The sequence below is a fragment of the Equus asinus genome, chromosome 2 (genome assembly GCF_041296235.1).
Source record: "Equus asinus isolate D_3611 breed Donkey chromosome 2, EquAss-T2T_v2, whole genome shotgun sequence".
Taxonomy (NCBI): Eukaryota; Metazoa; Chordata; class Mammalia; order Perissodactyla; family Equidae; genus Equus; species Equus asinus.
The window spans coordinates 145832818-145849805 of NC_091791.1; the positions used below are offsets into that span (position 1 = coordinate 145832818).

The 16988-nt window shown below is 39.7% G+C and overlaps 2 protein-coding genes and 1 non-coding gene across 7 annotated transcripts in view; 1 reads left to right on the top strand and 2 right to left on the bottom strand.

Moving 5' to 3' along the window:
- The window catches only part of TMOD2 (tropomodulin 2), a 44960-nt gene extending 41105 nt beyond the window's left edge, over positions 1-3855 (bottom strand). For 2 of the 5 annotated variants that reach the window (XM_070501573.1, XM_070501570.1), the window contains exon 1: positions 3698-3813. The gene's annotated coding sequence lies outside the window, so the exon portion shown is untranslated. Of the gene's footprint in view, positions 1-3697 lie in introns of all 5 variants that reach the window. The other 3 variants (XM_044764885.2, XM_044764883.2, XM_044764886.2) reach the window with 3 other exon arrangements.
- LOC123283583 (U6 spliceosomal RNA) lies at positions 1404-1509 on the bottom strand. The gene has a single exon (XR_006524266.1). It is a non-coding gene; the product is annotated as a U6 spliceosomal RNA (small nuclear RNA).
- A 155-nt stretch (positions 3856-4010) lies between the features above and the next one.
- LYSMD2 (LysM domain containing 2) overlaps positions 4011-16988 on the top strand; it is a 29538-nt gene continuing 16560 nt past the window's right edge. The window contains exon 1 of the mRNA XM_044764889.2: positions 4011-4136. The gene's annotated coding sequence lies outside the window, so the exon portion shown is untranslated. The remainder of the gene's footprint in view (positions 4137-16988) is intronic.

The following is a 16988-nucleotide window of genomic DNA, read 5'->3' on the forward strand; positions in this document are numbered from 1 at the left end:
GCTTACCAAGACGACATGCCAAATATTTAGCAACTAGTATGGAGTGGGCACTGCCCAATCAGAATGGCTGTCAGCTATAAAAATGGGGATGGCTATCCCCCCACATGCTGGCTGAAGAGCAGCCCAGTTCACTAGACTCCAGACCCCTCCAATCACCCTCACAAGAAGCCTCCTGGTTCTTTCTTAGGTCTAGTGCCCCAGATTTGCTCCTTTCTCCTCATATCCAGGCTTGGCATGACTGGTCTTGTTTCCTGTTTTACGATCTCCTGTTACCCACAGTTCTAGAGCTGACCTTCTCATTTCCACTCCAGCTAGCTGTCACAAGGGAAATCCAGGAATACTGGCAACAAACATGAAAGAAATCATTATGGGGCAGCTTTGATGCCTAAACAGGAGGGCAAAACCTAAAAGCAGAAATATAGATATTCCAGGTATAACAAAAATACGCTGCAGCAAAACTTTCTGTATAAAATTCTTTATCTTAAGAGTTGATTCCATTTTCTTGGTCTGGTAAGAGGAAGTCTCTTTTGCACACGCCTTCTATACAACTCTTTGAACTACTTAGAGCATATACAGAAAACATTTGGTTGTTTGTGACTCACACGTAAAGGGAATGAGAGAAAACCCCACAACTTCTGTTCTGTCAAAAAGCTGGATCTCTTCTTTCCCCAACACTCCTCTAACTCAAAATGAAAAGAACCACCACCTGGAACTTCCTTCTACACTGACACAGATCTTGGACGGAGAGAGGAAGGGGACCAAATTTTGAGGATGGTTCTCACGTAGGGCTAGAAGTTCTAAAGTTTGGGAATTATTAACACTTTGACGTTGGAGTCAGGGGATGGAGTGTCTTATGAATAAATGATTGACAGTAGCCAAGAGGAACCAAACAAGGGAATTTCCCGGGCCCCACTCACATCTCCAATAGGATTCAAATTTCGGGAATCTGAAGCCACAGATTCACTGAGAGTTCCCCACAGATTCACTGCAGCTCTCTGTCACTAACCACACAGTCCTCCAACAATTCTTTCTCTTTATTTACTTATTTATTTTATTGATCTTCTGCCATTTTTTTTTTTTTAGTAGCCCTTCTTTATACCACGGACTCAGACCATAGTGCCCAGGCCACGGGGCAGCTAACATTGCAAGCGGGCAGCCCTTGGGGCCCCTGGCTCCCAGCAGCAGTGGCAGGGCTTGCAGGTCCCCGTGTGGACATTTCTCCTGTACTTTTAGAAAGAGCAGGCAATTAATTTCCCTTCACTCCCATTCATGCTGCTTCTTCTTCTTTTTCTTTTATTGCGGTTACATTGATCTATAATGTTGTATAAATTTCAGGGGTACATCACTATATTTTGCCTTCTGTACACTACATCGTGTTCCCCACCAAATGTCTAGCTGCCATCAAAAATATGGAAAGCTTCACGAATTTGTGTGTCATCCTTGCCCAAGGGCACGCTCAGCTTCTCTGTGTCGTTCTAATTTTAGTATATGTGCAGCTGAAGCAGGCACCCCAATTTTTTTATTTAAAAAGTTCAAATATATGGAAAAGGTAAGAGACTAGTACAATAAACACCTGTATACCATTCTTTTTGACTCACCAACTGTCATCATTTTGCTCCATTTCTCAGCTTGCCTCTACCTTAGACCTTTCTTTTCTTGAACCAGCTGAGCGTCGTAGACGTCATGACACATTGCCTCTAACACCCACAGCTCAAAAGAATAAGGACAGTGTCCTACATAATCACAGTACCACTACTGCACCTAAGAAAATGAACAGTAATTCCATAATATTATCTAATATGCAGTCCATATTCAAATTACTCCACTTGTCTCCAAATCACCTCTTATAGCTATTTTTTTCTGATCTAGGATCCAAAGTTGACACATTCTAACTGGTTGTTACATCACCTAAGTATTTTAATTTACAAAAGTCACCCCCCTCCCCCCCCAAGTCTTTTTGGCAGGCACACTACACAGGTGAAGTTATGACCTTCTTATTGCATCCCAATGGGAGACTCATACAGGTGCTGGCAAGCTTGACCACTAGGCTAAGATGATGACCTCTCATCTCTCCATTGTCAGGACACATTTTCCCTAGGTAATCTGTGTGACATACTTTGAAATAATGTGAAAATCCCGCTTTCCAACCACCTTTCACTCAAAGGTTTTGTACCCATGGATGAGTCCTTGCCTGAATCAGTTACGGCAGGGTTTGCAGAGCACGGTTTTCCTGGATCTCTCATTCCTTCTATTGTGTATTTCTGATTCAAACAATGACCCATCAGTGCCCCTCCTCTCTTTCTTCAGTGTATATACTCTCTGGTTACTTCCTGTCGGGGCTTCCTCCCCACCTCTTTGCCCACCCCATCTGCCCACTGCCGGCCAGCCCCGAGGAGCCATTTGCTTCTCCCTTTACCTGCTGATCACATCACTTCACCTTCAGCAAATTAAAAAAAAAAAAAAAAAAACCAAAAAGCACATGTTGTTGCCTACCAATTTACAGTAATTTACAAAGATTAAAACGATTGTAATGCATATTTATTGGGTGAGATTGAAGAGAGTATAGAGGAAATCAGTTTTATTTTTTAAAAAATCAGATTGCCCAAGCCCTGAAAAATCTTTCCTCCTCACTAAGGGAATGCCACTTGTTCTGTCACAATCGGGCTTTCTGTAACAATGTTCAAGAGAAGCATCCTCATCTCTTCAGTTCCCTGACATAAGAATCTTGGAAGAACGGGGGTTTAGAAATCATTTAGCCCAAAGGCCCCATTTTATATGGAGAAAGCAGCACAGAGAGGTGAAAGGACTTGCCTAGACTCCCTCAGCTCCTTAACGGTAGAGCTAGGACAGGAACCTGGTTTTAACCTCCCCCCCCCCCCCATGTTCTTTTCATTGCCTTCCCAAGTGCCTCGTGATTTGGATGTGTAACGGGCAAGATGAAGCCATAACATTCACGGTCTCCTTCATTGCTAATTTGCATGTTGCCTGCACTACCTTCCCACCTTTAAATACTTTAAGTAAAGATGCCCATTAGGAGTCTTTTATTATTATTTTAAAATAAATCTTCATTTCTGCAGGTCAACAGAGAAAAATGAGAAAGACTCAAAGCAGCACAGGCTACCATCACTTTAACCAGGAAAAAAAAAAAAAAAATGAGGATCTCGAGGACCTGCATCAGGCCGCTCTCTGAATGCCGCTTTCTCGGAGGCTGAGAAGCCCTGCGGGTGACAGCTTCAGGGATCTTAGAAAAAGATGCCAGCCAGAGTCCACCCTTTCTGTCGCCCGCTTTAACGATACAGTGAGGGGCATTAGGCTCCAGGAGCTTGTCAAACGTTCACAGGAGGAGAAAGGGGGGAACAAAGCCCAGCATGGAAAAACCTAGCCCCGCAGCTCGGGGAGGGCAGGAGACCGCGCCCTCGCTGCAGCGGCCCGGCGGGCTGCAGAGGCTGCGGAGCCGCAGTGCAGGGCGTGGGACCCACACCGGCGGGCGCCCCCCGCCCGCGCCGCCCTCTGCAGCGCTCTCCCCCGCGCCGCCCGCCGGGCCGGGGAGGCAGGAGGCAGCCCCTGCCCCGCGCGCCCGCCCCCCCGCCCGGCCGAGCGCCGACGCCGCGAGCATCCTCCAGCCCGCAGGGAGGGCGCGGGGCTGCAGACAGCGCCTCGCCCGGGCCGGCTCCCCCTCCCCGCCCGGCGCGCTCACCGGTCCGTGCGGCCATCCCGGAGCCGTCGGTGCGGGCCGTCCGTCCGTCAGCCCCGAGGGATCGGGGCCGGCCGAGCAGGGGCGGCGCCGCGGCCGGGGCGAGCGCAGCGATCAACAGGCGGCTCCCGGCCGGGCGCGGCGCCGGGGAGCGCGGCTGCAGCGGGGCAGGCTGGGAAGCGTAGTTCCGGGCGGCGCGCCGCGGCCGCGCGGAGGCGGGACCCCTCCCGGGCCGCCGCCGCCGCCCTGGGGCTCCTCATCCTCCGTGGCCCGCTCTCCCGGCAGGTGTCCTCGCCCGGAATCTGCGTGCCGACCCCGTGACCGCTCTGCCCGCGGGGCGGACCTCACCCTTGGGAAAAAGCCGTGCAGGCTCGTTTGAGAAACGCGGGGCTACTGATAGGGTGGGTGGCAAAGGCTTTTCAAGCTTGTGAGGAGCAGTTGGGTGAGTGAGCATCTTTATGTGGAAGCTTTAAGACCTAGCTTTTCCGCGGGCCTGGGGCTAGGGCTTGGGAAGGAGGAGTAGCTAGGGTAGATGCCCAGGGGGAGGGCGGTAAGCAAGGTGGGATTTAGCTGATTTAAAGTTTGGGGGTGGGGGTGTTGGAGAGCCCACGCACACGCTGTGGCTGCACTAGCTATGAGACTGGACAACTCAGCCTATCCGAGCCTTAGCATCCTCATCTGTAAAATAGGCTTACAGCTTGAAGACATGTTGTGAGGACTAAACACATATTAGGTACATACTTGAAAGCACCTCTGTGTGGCAGTTAGCAGATCCTCAATAAAGGTTCCTTCCTTGGGAGGTGCAAGGGCGTTCCCGGGCACACTTACAGCCTGGAAACTCCTACATAGACTGCTGAGCTAAAGATAACTGGGTCTCACTGGGCTGGGTGAATAATGTTAAGACCCACCAGGCTTGTTACTGTCAGCCATTTAGCCAGTTAATTTCATCTCTCAACACTGGGATGTCCTCTTCGCCAGGTTCTTGGGAGCTACAAAGATAGAGAATATACTATCTTGTCTCTGAAGCATGGAAGTGGGGTGGGGTGACATAGGACCAAGACGGAAATTACTAAAATACTTGGTGTAATGGGGTTACCTTCCAAATGCTTTTTCTAATTGCATGTGATCTCTCTGCTTTTTGAACCCTTGCTGCATGCTTCTAGTGTCACTCTTATAGCACTTATCTTGACAGTTTAAGGTATGTTGAGTTTTGTAAGTAGTTACGATGCAGTATTTCACACCGTGGTGAGCTTTGCGTCTTAGAGATGTGGTGGAAGGAAAATGAACCAAAGGAAGCGATGCAGCATTGCTGGTGTAATCTCTGTCTAGAACAGGCAAAGGGTGAACCGAGATGAAACAGCACCGTAATCTGGCATGATCTGTGCAGTAATCATGTGGCCAAAAAAAAAAGGTGCTGCAGAGGAAATTCCATATTTGAAAATAATAACACCACTTTGCATTTGTGCAAATACTTTCCTATTTACATTCTCACTTGATTTTTGCAACAACTTGTGAGACGCAGCGTGAGGATTTTTCTCCAGTCAGAGTTCTAAGAGGCACAGGGAGGGGAGATGACTCATTTAAGGTCATCCAGCTGGTCAGTAAGCCTATCTTGTCTCCTTCCATGCTGGGCACTGTGGGCCTTCCCCAAAGAGCTTTCTCAGCACCATGTTTGCTTTGTGCATTTCAAAACAGGGCCACACCTTCCCTAGTAGGTGGGCTGGATCAGAAAATAAAGTTAATACCCTAAGGTTCTTGGAACTAGCATAATGAACAGTGGTACACAGGAGCTGCTGACTGAGACACCAGTGTGGTTTCCACCGCCAACTGTGGTAATGGACCGAACCCTGGGCCTCCTCACCAGAATGACGCATCGGAGCTAGAAAGACTTAAATGAAATGGCGGTGTGGCCAAGCCAGGTTAAATCACATTCTCAAGTTTTCCTGTACATTTGTTATTCCAAATGTCCTGTATGACGGATACCATGTCTTTGACTTTTTTATGTCATGCATTTGTCACAGTCATAGCCTTCTGTTAAATAAGAATGGGTCTGCATGTAGATCAAGCCAGCAATTTTCCCAGAGAAAGCTGATGGTAGGTGTAAGCTGAGAATAATAAAGCAATTTTATTCTGATTGGAAGAAAGGGTAGCAAAGGTTTGATACAGCAAAAATGCTTGGTGGTGTGCTATCTTCTCTTTGCTTCCTTGTGGTTCCTCACAAGGAAAATGTCTGTGTGTGATGAAATGAATGTAGCGTTACTTCAGACAAAGACTGTGAAAGGAAGCAGGCAGAGAAATGATTTCTTAAGTTAAAATCATAGTTGGCAGCCAAAGCAGAGATACAAGAGCTATCTGACAGTCCCAGAGACATGTATAAGCTCCCGGAGGATGTTGATGCCAAACTGAAAAGGGAGTTGTGAAAAGGAACTTGTAATCGATCTCTGTCTGTACATCAGGGCTAGAAGCTAGGAGGTGTTAATGGATGAGTGAGGAAGGTAGAACACTTAACCTTTCTATTTTTGATCTTAAAACTTAATGGAGGGCCGCCTGGTGGTGCAGCGGCTAAGTTCACATGTTTGGCTTCTGCAGCCAGGGATTTGCCAGTTCGAATGCTGGGCGTGTACCTACACACTGCTTGTCAAGCCATGCTGTGACAGGCATCCCACATATAAAGTAGAGGAACATGGGCACAGATGTTAGCTCAGGGCAAGTCTTCCTCAGCAGAAAGAGGAGGATAGGCAGCAGATGTTAGCTCAGGGATAATCTTCCTAAAAAAACAAAAAAATTAATGGAAAGACATCAGTTCTAGTCTGTTGAGTTCTTTAAATCTAATGTCTATATCTAAAATCTTTTAAGGGAGGAAAGGATGACAGCCATACCTATGACTTATCAGTTGAAACTCATCATCATTTCTGAACCATACTTTGTAGGTTTGACTTTTCAACTTGCTTTTTGGAAAATGAGAATGTAAAATTGAAACAGAACTCCTAGAGCTGGAAGGGACCTTGCAGGCCATCTTGTCTAGTCTCTTCTTTGTGTAGATGAGGAAGCTGATACATTGACAGTAAATGTCACTTGGTAGAAAGTAGAATATTTGATGTGGCAGTTCTAATGAAGTATGTTCATTATTCACAATGGAAAGTGTAGCATACCTAATTAGGAATATGTGGTACTGTTGCTTGCCTGCTCAACATCCTTTCTACCCTCTTCCTTCCTCTTTGCAGAAGCCTATACAGGTGTTCACCCATTAGGGAAGGTGACCCTATTATAATTTCAGAGGTACACTCCTAAACCTATCATGGGCAAGGGGAATAGGATCCTCTTGACTGGCTGGTGGGAGATTAGGGGTGGGCACATGACCCAGTTTTGGCCAATGGCAAACAACCCATTTATTCAATAAATAAAAGCGAGAAAAATAAAAGGTATCATGTTATATATTTTTTTAAAGAGTCCGTATCTTTTGGAGAGATACTACTGAATATTACTAAAAAATGGAATATTTACAGAAGCAATAATATCTGGGTTTGCTTTTAAAATAACCCACTGTGAGAGTGGTGGCAGGTGGCAGTGTAGATGAAACAAGATTGGTCATGAGATGATAATGGTTGAAGCTGAGTGATACATCTTTATTAAGCCATTCTTCTACATCTTTTATACAGCTTAATTGAAATATATTTCATATACCGTAAATTCACCCTTTTAAAATGTACAATTCAATGATTTTTAGTATATTCACAGAGTTATGTAACTATCACCCAATGTAAATTTAGAACATTTTCAAAACCTGAAATAGAAACCCTGGGGCCGGCTGGTGGCATAGTGGTTAAATTGGCAGGCTCCACTTGGTGGCCGGGGTCTGCAGGTTCGGATCCCTGGGGGCAGACCTACGCACTGCTCATCAAGCCATGCTCTGGCTGTGACTGACATGCAAAGTAGAGGATGATGGGCGTAGATGTTGGCTCAGGTCCGGTCTTCCTCAGCAAAAAGAGGAAGGTTGGCAACAGATGTTAGCTCAGAGCTAATCTTCCTCACTAAAAAAAAAAAAGAAATCCTATACACATTAGCAGTCATTCCCCCCGTCCCCCACACTCCCAGACCCTGGCAACCACTAATCTATTTTCTCTCTTCTCTGGATTTGTTTCAGACATTTCACATAAAGGGAATCATACAACCTCTGGTCTTTTATGACTGTCTTCTTTCACTTAACATAATGTTTTCAAGGTTCGTCCATGTGGTAGCACGTATCAGTACTTTATTCTTTTTTATAGCCAAATAACATTCGTCTGTATGGATATACCACATTTTCTTTTTTTCTTTTTTAAAGAATTATTTTTCCTTTTTATCCCCAAAGCACCCCAGATATAGCTGTATATTTTTAGTTGTGGGTCCTTCTAGTTGTGGCATATGGGATGCTGCCTCAGCATGGCTTCATGAGTGGTGCCATGTCCGCGCCCAGGATCCAAACCGGCGAAGCAGAGTGCTCGAACTTAACTACTCGGCCACGGTGCTGGCCCCACGTTTTCTTTATTCAACACTTGATGGACATTTAGATTGTTTCCACATTTTGGCTGTTATGAATAATGCTGCTTTGCCCATTTGTGTACAAGTTTTTGTATAGACACGTTTCATTTTTCTCGGGTATATACCTAAGAATGGAACTGCTGGGTCATATGGTCACTTTATGTTTAGCACTTTGAAGAACAACCAAACTGTTTTTCAAGGTACCCACACTATTTTCCATTCTTACCAGTAATATATGAGGGTTCCAATTTCTCCATATCTTCTCCAGCACTTGTTAATGTCTGTCCTTTTTTTACATTATAGCCATCTTAGTAGATGTGAAGTGATAGCCTATTGTAGTTTTGATGCCTTTCTCTAATGACTAATGATGTTGAACATTTTTTCTTGTGCTTATCAGTAATTTTTTATATCTTCTTTGGAGAAATGTCTACTCAAATCTTTTGCCTAGTTTTTAACTGGGTTATTTGTCTTTTTATTATTGATCTTAAAATTTTTTGTATGTTCTGGTTATAAATCCCTTATCAGACATGTGATTTGCATACATTTTCTCCCATTCTGTGGGTGGTTCTCTTTTTCACTTTCTTGATGATATCCTTTTGTAAACACCCTTTGTCAGTTTGAGGAAGTTCCTGTCTATTCCTACTTTGTTGAATGCTTTTATCATGCAAGGATGTTGGATTTCCTCAAAGACCTTTTCTGTGTCTGTTAAGATGATCATGTGGATTTTTGTACTTTATTCTATCAATATGGTATATTACACTGATTCTTCAGATGTTAAGTATTCATTCCTGGGATAAATCTCATTTGGTCATGATGTATAATTCTTTTTATGTGTTGTTGGATTTGGTTTGCTAATATTTTGTTGAGAATTTTTGTGTTCATGTTCATAAGAAATATTGGTCTGTATGTTTTTTTCTTTTGATTTCTTTGACTAGTTTGGGTGTCAGTGTAATATTGGTCTTATAGACTAAGTTAGAAAGTGTTTCTTCTTCTTTTATCTTTTGAAAGTATTTGTGAAGGATTGGTATTAATTGTTTAAATGTTTGGTAGAATTTACCAATGAAGCCTCTGGGCCTTGGCTTTTCTTTGTTGAAAATTTTAAAATTACCAATTCAGAGTTTGCTTGCTCTCCATCTGTTCAGGTCATGTATTTCTTCTTGAGTCAGTTTTGCTAGTTCTTGTCTCTCTAAGAATTTATCTGTTTCATCTGAATTACCTAGTTTGTTGGCATACAGTTATTCATAATATTTCTTTATTATCCTTTTTATTTCTGTAAGGCCAATAGTGATGTCTCCTCTTTTGTTCCTAATTGTAGTAATTTGAGTCTTTTCTCTTTTTTTTCTTGGTCAGTCTAGCTAAAGGTTTGTGAATTTTGTTGATCTTTTCAAAGAACCAACCTTTGGTTTTGTTGACTTTCTGTTTTGTTTTTCTAGTCTCTATTTCCTTTATTTCTGCTCTAATCTTTATTAGCTTTACCATGGCCCAGCTGGTCTCACTGGTGAATTCTACCAAGGATTTAAGGAAGGAATTATACCATTTCTCTATAATATTCTAGAAAATAGAAGCAGATGGAACACTCCCTAACTCATTCTATGAGGCCAGCGTTACCATACCAAAATCAGACAAAGACATTACAAGAAAGGAAAATTGCAGACCAGTATATCTCAGGAAAATAGATGCAAAAGTCTTCAACAAAATATGAATAGGTTGAATTCAACAATGTATAAAAAGAGTTATCTTTTTTATCGTGGCTGAGTGGGATTTACTTCAGGTGTGCAAGGCTAGTTCAACATTCAAAAAATCAATTAATGTAATCTATCGTATCAATAGGCTAAAGAAGAAAAAAGTCATATGATCATATCAATAGAGACAGAAAAAGTATTTAATGAAAGTCAACATTAATTCATGATATAAAGCTCCCAGCAAACTAGGAATACAGTGGAGGGGAACTTTCTCAATACAATAGAGAACATCTATAAAAACTCTACAGCTTACATTATACATAATGATGAGAAACTAGATGCTTTCCCTTTAGGATCAAAAAAAAGTCAAGGATGTCTCCACTCACTATTCCTATTCAACATCATACTGGAAGTCCTAGTTAACACAATAAGACAGGAAGGGGAGGGGAGAGGTATATACACATTGGGAAGGAAAAAATAAACCTGTCTTTGTTCATAGATTACATGATTGTCTATGTAGAAAATCCCAAAGAACCATTAAAAAAACCTCATGGAACTAATCAGTGATCATAGCAAGGTTGTAGGATACAAGGTCAATATACGAAAGTCAGTTGCTTTTGGGTGGTGAACATGATGTAATCTACACAGAAGTCGAAATATATTACGATGTACACCTGGAGAAAAAAAGCATTATAACATTAGGAAAACCTAATAGACCTCTATTATATATTTTTAGTCAACCAAATGTTAATGAGGACATAACAGAATTACTACCAGGCAATAAGATTTTTTTTTTATAGATAAGTGTGTATTAAATGTTGATAACAATAAAAGAGGATTCTCTTTCTTTTCAAGAATATGTGTAACATTTGGGAAAAATAACAATATTAGCAAAAGATAGGATTTGAATACAGATAATAACACAAATTGTATTGTTTGGAAATAAATAACTTTTTTTTTTAAAAAAGTCAATTGCTTTCCCATTATTGGAATTTGAAATAAAAAATGCAACACTATTTACCTTAGCACCAAAAAACAAATAAAAAATACCTAGGTGTATGTATAATATCTATATGAAGGAAACAACAAAACTCTGATGAAAGAAATCAAAGAAAATCTAAATAAATGGAGAGAGATTTCATGTTCATGGATAAGAATACTCAATATTGTTAGGATGTCAGTTCTTCCCAACTTGACCTAAAGATTCAGTGTTGCCCCAATCAAAATCCCAGCAAGTTATTTTGTAGATATCAACAAACTGATTCCAAAGTTTACATGGAAAGGCAAAAGACCCAGAATAGCCAGTACAATACTGAAGAAGAACGAAGTCAGAGAACTTACACTTCCCAACTTCAAGACTTACTATAAAACTACAATAATCAAGACAGTGTGGTATTGATGAAGTAATAGACAAATAGATCAATGGGACAGAATAGAGAGCCCAGAAATAGACTCACATGAAATGTAGTTAACTTATCTTTGACAAAGAAGTGAAGACAATTCAATGGAGAAAGGATAGTCTTTTCAACTAATGGTGCTGAAACAACTGGACGTCCACATGCAAAAGAATGAATCCAAACACAGACTTTTCACTGTTCATGGAAATTAACTCAAGATGAATCAGAGACCTAAATGCAAACACAAACTATAAAACTTCTGGAAGATAACACGGGAAAAAGTCCAGGTGACTTTGGATTTGGCAATGACTTTTTAGATACAACACCAAAAGCGTGATCCATGAAAGAAAAAATTGATAAGCTGGACTTTATTAAACCTGAAAACTTCTGCTCTGAGAAAAACACTGTTAAAACAATGAAAAGGCAAGTCATAGACTGGGAAAAAAATATTTGTTGTCAAAGATGTGGAAAAATTGGGACCCTTGTACATTGCCAGTGGGAATATAAAATGCTACAGCTGCTATGGAAAATGATTTGGTGGTTCCTCAAAAAGCTAAACGTAGAGTTAGCATATGACCCAGAAATTCCACTCCTGGGTAGTATCTACCCAAGAAATTGAAAGCAAGAACTAGAACAGATACTTAATATGCCAGTGTTTATTACAGCATTATTTCCAAGAGCCAAAAGGTGGAAACAACCCAAATGTCCATCAACAGGTGAATGGACAAACAAAATGTGACATATCCATACAATGGAATATTATTCAACCATAAAAAGGAATGAAGTTCTGATACATACTACAATGTGGATGAACCTTGAGGACATTATGCTAAGTGAAATAAGCCAGACATGAAAGGCCAAATATTGTATGTTTGTACTTATATGAAATGTCTAGAATAGGCAAATTCACAGAGACAGAAAGTAGATTAGAAGTTACCAGGGGCTGGGGGAGGCAGGAATGGGATGTTATTGCTTAGTGATTACAGTTTCTGTTTGGAGTGATGAAAAAGTTTTGGAAATAGATAGTGGTGATGGCTGTACAACATTGCGAATGTCATTAATGCCACTAAGTTGTATACTTTAAAATGGTTAAAGTAGTTAATTTTATTATATATATTTTACCACAATTTTAAAAACAAATATTGTAATATAAGTATGCAAAAAAACATTGAATTGCATACTTTAAATGGATGAATTGTATGGTGTGTGCATTATTTCTCAATAAAGCTATTACAATGTGCAATTATATAGGTATAACAATTTACTTATCTATTCTGCTGTTGATGAATAATTGTTTCCAGTTTTTTGTTATTCTGAATGATGCTGTGTAGATTCTCACACATGTCTCCTGGTGTACAGGTACCAGATTTTCAACAGGGCATATGTAGTTTCTAGTACTGGAATTTCTAGTTTGTAGGGAACGCATAGGTAGTTTTGTAAGATAATGGCAGAATGTGTTTCTTTTTTTTTTAATGTACTCAAATACATCTCAACTTTATTAAGATCCTCTATGTACAAATTATTTGCTACTGAAGATTGAAATAATACCAAAAATTTTTATTACAATTCAAATTTTGAAAACTAGAAAATCTAGTTAATGCACCCTGCTCTAATCATACTTTAGCCAAACCACCCAATGTTTTCTTTACATTCTTCCCACACAAATTACTTTGCCTTCAATTCTTGATGTTGGGTTTCATCTTACTGACTTCAGCCTTCTAAAACACAGGCAACACTTGAGACATATTAGTGCTTCTTTGGGTCAAATCAGGAGTTAAACTAATGTATACTGAAGTCATTCAAATGCAAACTACATAGATTCCTTGTAAGTTAACTGGGATCAAGGTAGAAAAGAGATGCAAGAAAAAAAGATGTCATAGAACTCATATCATAGGTTATCAAAATACTAGTATACAGTCTGTCTCAGCATAGAGTAGCTTTCCCAAGCTCTTGCATAATGATCCTAAAATTACTGGAAAGAGTAAGATAAGGTTTATGGCTCAATCGACTGTGTCATAATTATTCTCCATTCTAGTATTCTCAGAAAGATCTCTATGATACACGCAATGATGTCAGCTACATCTAAATCTTTGAATTCTTGATTCAACCTCAATTTCCTTCTGTCTTGGTTCTCTTTGAAGTATAGGAAGTTGGTTGGGGTAGTAGCATTTAATAATTTGTGTCATTCTTTGCATTCTTTCTTTCTGAGCAGTTAACAATGTCCTCACGCCCCTCCTTCTGTAGAGTATGCCATCACTTAAGCCCTGGCATTTCTTTTCTCTGTCAGGCTGTTGGGGTGGATATTCTGGTAGAAGAGGAGGGAATTTGATGGTAGGGTTGAGTCAAGTTACTAAGGTTCTTTATTAGTGCTTCTGAAATAGGCGGAGAGGCAGCTCAATCTTCCTGGGAATTTTCTTCACTGGCCATCTGAGAGGACTCCAGGGTCCAGGTTAGGTTAAGCTTTGAGGAGTCCTTTGGAAGTTTAATCACAGCTTGAAGCTCTTCCCAGAACTTTGGGTTGAGAGGAAGGTGATGCTCAAGACTCTCAAATTGTTACAAAGTAGCCTGGCAAGAACTATATAGCCCAGAAAGATGGAGAAAAACCCAACTCCAACAAACTGTGGTGAGAGAAAGAACTAACCTGCGGAGTGTGTTTCAAAGTGGTTGTATCAAATTGTACTCTTCCTAGCAGTGCATAGAATTCCTATCTTTACTGATAACTGGTCTTGCCAAACTTCTTAATTTTTGCCAATCTCATGAGTGTAAAATGGTAACTTTCGGTGGTCATAACGTGAGTTTTTCTGATTATTAATGAGGCTGAATATCTTTTCATATGTTTATTCACCACTAAGACTTTTTTCTTCTTTACAATTCTAGTTATGTCGTTGGGTTATTTGTCTTTTTCTTATTTTTATGTAAGAAGTAGCTCTTTCAATATTCTAGATATTAATCTTCAGTTGGTTATATATATTACAAATAAAACATTCTTTGCTAGAAAAATTTATGCAGTTCCTGACTTCAGATAGCCAGAGTTCAAATAATGAAGAAAATCTAGTTTTCAGAATCTATTTGGTGACTGATTTTTATATAAAAATTAGCTAGAGTTTGGATAATGAAGTATAATTCAAACATTTTATTTAAATGTTTTTGGTTCCTGGGACGCTTGTTTCTTCTTTTAATTTCTAATTTATCTTTTCATTTTCTTTAAGGTATCTTTTTGTTAGCAGAAATTCTTAATTTTAATGTTGTCATGCTTATCAATTTTTTGTGAGTATTGCTTTTTTTGTCTTATTAAAGAAATCCTTCTTTATCCTGAGGTCATAAAGATATTTTTCTACAGATTCTTCTAAAAGCTTTAAAATTTTATCTTTCACATTTAAATCTATAATCCATTTGAAGTTAACTTTTGTATATGGTAGGAAGTAAGGATCCTACCATGTGGATAGCCAGTCATCCTGACATCATATATTGCATAGGTCATTCCCCAGTGATCTGCGATGCCGCCTTTGTCATAGATGAAGTTCTCATACATTTGTGATTCTGTTTCTGGGTGCCCTATTCTTATCCATTGCTCTCCCAGCCTCAATATCACCCTATCCTAACTATGAGCTTCATAGCAATTCTTGATATCTGGCAGGGCAGTTTCTCTTTCCTTGTTCTTCAGAAGTATCTTATTCTGTGGGTCTTTGCTCTTCCATGTCAACTTTAGAGTTAGCTTGTTATGTGTTTTGCAAACCCATATTGGGATATTAATTGCTGTTGCATAGAATATATAGAACAATTTGTAGAGTATTACATTTTTTTATAATATTGAGTCTTCCAGTCCATGAACATGGCATAGCTTTTTCATTTATTTAAGTCTTCTTTAATGTCTTTTACTAAAGTAAAACATTTTTTTTCTAGCTCATCCTTTCTTGCTCATCCTTTATTAGATTCATTCCTTGGTTCTATCCATTCTGCCATTTAAGTTATTAATATTAAAGCACCCTTGAATTTCTGGGATAAAGTCATCTTGTTCATGATGGGTTATCTTGGTATGCATCCTAGATTTGACTCAATAATATTTTAAGATTCTTATATCTATGTTCATGAATGGGATTAGTCCATAATTTTCCTTTTCATACCTTCATCAGTTGGTTTTGGTCATGGTTATGGGATGATACATATGGGATTGGATGTACGGTTATACCATGGGCTGAGTTGGGGATTGTTCCTGCAACTTCTGTTCTCTGAAAGGGTTTACATAAGATTGGATTGATACGTTCCTTGAAAGATTGAATCTTCTAACAAAATCTTCTGACAATGATATTTTCTTGGTAGCAAGATTTTTAACTCTAGTACTGATTTAATTTCTTGAAGGTAATAGGACTATTCAGATTTTTAATGTCTTTATATGTTATATTTTTTGCTAATCTCATGCCTATGAAATTGTAGTTTTAAATGCAATTTTTTCCACCTACTGGTGAGGTTGAGCTTCTTTCCTAGGTTTGTTGGCCATTTGGGTTTTATCTTCCATAAATTGTCTGCTCATATCTTTTGACCATTTTCCAGTGGGTGTTTTTTAATAATTTCTAGGCATTTTAATATATTCTGGATAGTAATACTTTGTCAGTTATATGTATTCAAGTATATTTTCCCATTTTATGCCTTGTCTGTTCAATTTCTTTTTTTTTTTATATAAAGTTAGGTTGTTTATTTGAGATCCTTCTTTCTTCTTTCTTCTTCTTCTTTTTTTCCCCTCTTTTTGGTGAGGAAGATCAGTCCTGAGCTAACATCTGTTGCCAATCCTCCTCTGTTTCTTGAAGAAGATTGTTGCTGAGCTAACATCTGTGCCAATCTTTCTCTATTTTGTATATGGGACACTGCCACAGCATCGCCTGATGAGCAGTGTATAGGTCCGTGCCCGGGATCCAAACCTGTGAACCCTGGGTCGCCAAAGTGGAGCAATGAACTCAACCTCTACACCACCAGGCCACCCCGATTCAAATTTTTAAGGTGCCTTTTGAGGCAAAGAATTTTTTAATGTTGATATATAGAATTTATCAGTCTTTTTTCTTTGTGGTTTATATTTTTGGTATCTTGCTTAAGAAATCTTTTGTAGTTCCAAAGTTATAAAGAAGTTGTTCTAAAAGTGTTAAAATTAGCTTTTCCCAATTATATCTTTACTCAATCTGTAATTGATTTGTATATATGGTACAAGGTAGAGATCTAACTTCATCTTTTTTTCACATGCATAGATAACTAATCGTGCCAGTACCATTTCTTGAATGTAATTCTACCTCTGTCATGGATTAACTTCTCTGATATGTATATGTCTGTTTCTGGGTTTTCTCCATTGTCCCTTTGTTATATTTGTCTATCCCAGCATCACTGCTGCAATGATTTAGTTCTCATTGCATTATTATAAGTCTTGATGACTATGAAGTTAAGTCCCCCTTCCTCATTCTTCTTCTTGAGGAATGTCTTTGCTGTTCTTAACCCTTTATCTTCCATATGAAATTTAAGATAAGCTTGGCATGTCCTTTGGTTGGAATTTTAATGAGTTGATATGTTAGTTTGGGAAGGAATTGATATTTTCATTATTTTACATCTTCTCATGAATAAACGTGGTATACCTCTCATTTTACTTTTACCTTCTTTTATATCCTTCCATAGGATTTCATTTTTCCATATAAAGCATGCTTCTCTTTTGCT